Raw genomic sequence first — 3,848 nt, 5'->3', positions numbered from 1 at the left:
TTCCGTACTTCTAGCGATTTGATTTCACTCAAAACTCACCAAATGACTCCTCCCACCATATTATGATGTTGTACAGGTTTTGGGTTCGATCCGAAATCAATAGGTGTGAGAAATTGGACAATTCAAGTTCAACGGCAGTTCATTCCTACATGGAGTGGTTGGTGTATTCCATACTTCTAGTGATTGGATTTCATTCAAAACTCACCAAATGACTCCTCCCACCATATTATGATGTTGCCCAAGTTTTGGGCTCGATCCGAAATCAATAGGTGTTCCAAATTGAACAATTCAAGTTCAACGACAGTTCGTTCCTAACTGGAGTGGTTGGTATATTCCATATTTCTAGCGATTGGATTTCACTCAATACTAACCAAATGTCTCCTCCCACCATATTATGATGTCGCCCAAGTTATGGGCTCGATCCGAAATCAATAGGTGTGAGAAATTGGACAATTCAAGTTCAACGGCAGTTCTTGCCTAATTGGAGTTGTTGGTGTATTCCATACTTCTAGCGATTGGATTTCACTCAAAACTCACCAAAGGACTCCTCCCACCATATTATGATGTTGCCCCAGTTTTGGGCTCGATTCGAAATCAATAGGTGTAAGAAATTGGACAATTCAAGTTCAACGGCAGTTCGTTCCTAATTGGAGTGGTTGGTGTATTCCATACTTCCAGCGATTGGATTTCACTCAAAACTCACAAATGACTCCTCTCACCATATTAGGGTGTTGCCCAAGTTTTGGGTTCGATCCGAAATCAGTAGGTGTTCCAAATTGGACAATTCAAGTTCAACGGCGATTCGTTCCTAATTGGAGTGGTTGGTGTATTCCATACTTCTAGCGATTGGATTTCACTCAAAACTCACCAAACGGCTCCTCCCACCATATTATGATGTTACCCAAGTTTTGTGCTCGATCCGAAATCAATAGGTGTGAGAAATTGTACAATTCAGGTTCAACGGCAGTTCGTTCCTAATTGGAGTGGTTGGTGTATTCCATACTTCTAGCGATTTGATTTCACTCAAAACTCACCGAATGACTCCTCCCACCGTATTATGATGTTGCCCAAGTTTTGGGCTCGATCCGAAATCAATAGGTGTTCCAAATTGAACAATTCAAGTTCAACGGCAGTTCGTTCCTAACTGGAGTGGTTGGTCTATTCCATATTTCTAGCGATTGGATTTCACTCAATACTAACCAAATGTCTCCTCCCACCATATTATGATGTCGCCCAAGTTATGGGCTCGATCCGAAATCAATAGGTGTTCCAAATTGGACAATTCAAGTTCAACGGCAGTTCGTTCCTAATTGGAGTGGTTGGTGTATTCCATACTTCTAGCGATTGGATTTCACTCAAAACTCACCAAAGGACTCCTCCCACCATATTATGATGTTGCCCAAGTTTTGGGCTCGATCCGAAATAAATAGGTGTTCGAAATTGGACAATTCAAGTTCAACGGAAGTTCGTTCCTAATTGGAGTGGTCGGTGTATTCCATACTTCTAGCGATTGGATTTCACTCAAAACTCACCAAATGACTCCTCCCACCATATTATGATGTTGCCCAAGTTTTGGGCTCGATCCGAAATCAACAGGTGTGAGAAATTGGACAATTCAAGTTCAACGGCAGTTCGTTCCTAATTGGAGTGGTTGGTGTATTCCATACTTCTAGCGATTGGATTTCACTCAAAACTCACCAAATGACTCCTCGCACCATATTATGACGTTGCAAAAGTTTTGGGCTCGAGCCGAAATCAATAGGTGTGAGAAATTGGACAATTCAAGTTCAACGGCAGTTCGTTCCTAATTTTAGTGGTTGGTGTATTCCATACTTCTAGCGATTGGATTTCACTCAAAACACACCAAATGACTCCTCCCACCATATTATGACGTTGCCCAAGTTTTGGGCTCGATCCGAAATCAATAGGTGTTCCAAATTGGACAATTCAAGTTCAACGGCAATTCGTTCCTAATTGGAGTGGTTGGTGTATTCCATACTTCTTGCGATTGGATTTCACTCAAAACTCACCAAATGACTCCTCCCACCATATTATGATGTTGCCCAAGTTTGGGGCTCGATCCGAAATCAATAGGTGTGAGAGATTGGACAATTCAAGTTCAACGGCAGTTCGTACCTAATTGGAGTGGTTTGTGTATTGCATACTTCCAGCGATTGGATTTCACTCAAAACTCACCAAATGACTCCTCCCACCATATTATGATGTTAGCCAAGTTTTGGGCTCGATCCGAAATCAATAGGTGTTCCAAATTGGAAAATTCAAGTATAACGGCAGTTCGTTCCTAACTGGAGTGGTTCGTGTATTCCATACTTCTAGCGATTGGATTTCACTCAAAACTCACCAAATGACTCCTCCCACCGTAATATGATGTTGCCCAAGGTTTGGTCTCGATCCGAAATCAATAGGTGTTCCAAATTGGACAATTCAGGTTCAACGGCAGTTCGTTCCTAATTGGAGTGGTTGGTGTATTGCATACTTCTAGCAATTTGATTTCACTCAAAACTCACCAAATGACTCCTTCCACCGTATTATTGTTATGTTGCCCGAGTTTTGGGCTCGATCCGAAATCAATAGGTGTTCCAAATTGGACAATTCAAGTTCAACGGCAGTTCGTTCCTAAGTGGAGTGGTTGGTGTATTCCATACTTCTAGCGATTTGATTTCACTCAAAACTCACCAAATGACTCCTCCCACCATATTATGATGATGTACAGGTTTTGGGTTCGATCCGAAATCAATAGGTGTGAGAAATTGGACAATTCAAGTTCAACGGCAGTTCATTCCTAATTGGAGTGGTTGGTGTATTCCATACTTCTAGCGATTGGATTTCATTCAAAACTCACCAAATGACTCCTCCCACCATATTATGATGTTGCCCAAGTTTTGGGCTCGATCCGAAACCAATAGGTGTGAGAAATTGGTCAATTCAATTTCAACGAAAGTTCGTTCCTAATTGGAGTGGTTGGTGTATTCCGTACTTCTAGCGATTGGATTTCACTCAAAACTCACCAAATGACTCCTCCCACCATATTATGATGTTGCCCAAGTTTTGGGCTCGATCCGAAATCAATAGGTTTGAGAAATTGGTCAATTCAATTTCAACGAAAGTTCGTTCCTAATTGGAGTGGTTCGTGTATTCCGTACTTCTAGCGATTGGATTTCACTCAAAACTCACCAAATGACTCCTCCCACCATATTATGATGTTCCCCAAGTTTTGTGCTCGATTCGAAATCAATAGGTGTGAGAAATTGGACAATTCAAGTTCAACGGCAGTTCGTTCCTAATTGGAGTGGTTGGTGTATTCCATACTTCTAGCGATTGGATTTCACTCAAAACTCACAAATGACTCCTCTCACCATATTAGAATGTTGCCCAAGTTTTGGGCTCGATCCGAAATCAATAGGTGTTCCAAATTGGACAATTCAAGTTCAACGGCAGTTCGTTCCTAATTGGAGTGGTTGGTGTATTCCATACTTCTAGAAATTGGATTTCACTCAAAACTCACCAAATGACTCCTCCCACCGTATTATGATGTTGCCCAAGTTTTGGGCTTGATCCGAAATCAATAGGTGTTCCAAATTGGACAATTCAAGTTCAACGGCAGTTCGTTCCTAATTGGAGTGGTTGGTGTATTCCACACTTCTAGCGATTGGATTTCACTCAAAACTCACCAAATGACTCCTCCCACCATATTATGATGTTGCCCAAGTTTGGGGCTCGATCAGAAATCAATAGGTGTGAGAAATTGGACAATTCAAGTTCAACGGCAGTTCGTTCCTAATTGGAGTGGTTGGTGTATTCCATACTTCTAGCGATTGGATTTCACT

This window comes from Prunus avium, chromosome 7 (genome assembly GCF_965620075.1).
Source record: "Prunus avium chromosome 7, drPruAviu1.hap1.1, whole genome shotgun sequence".
Taxonomy (NCBI): Eukaryota; Viridiplantae; Streptophyta; class Magnoliopsida; order Rosales; family Rosaceae; genus Prunus; species Prunus avium.
This window is presented reverse-complemented; position numbering follows the sequence as displayed.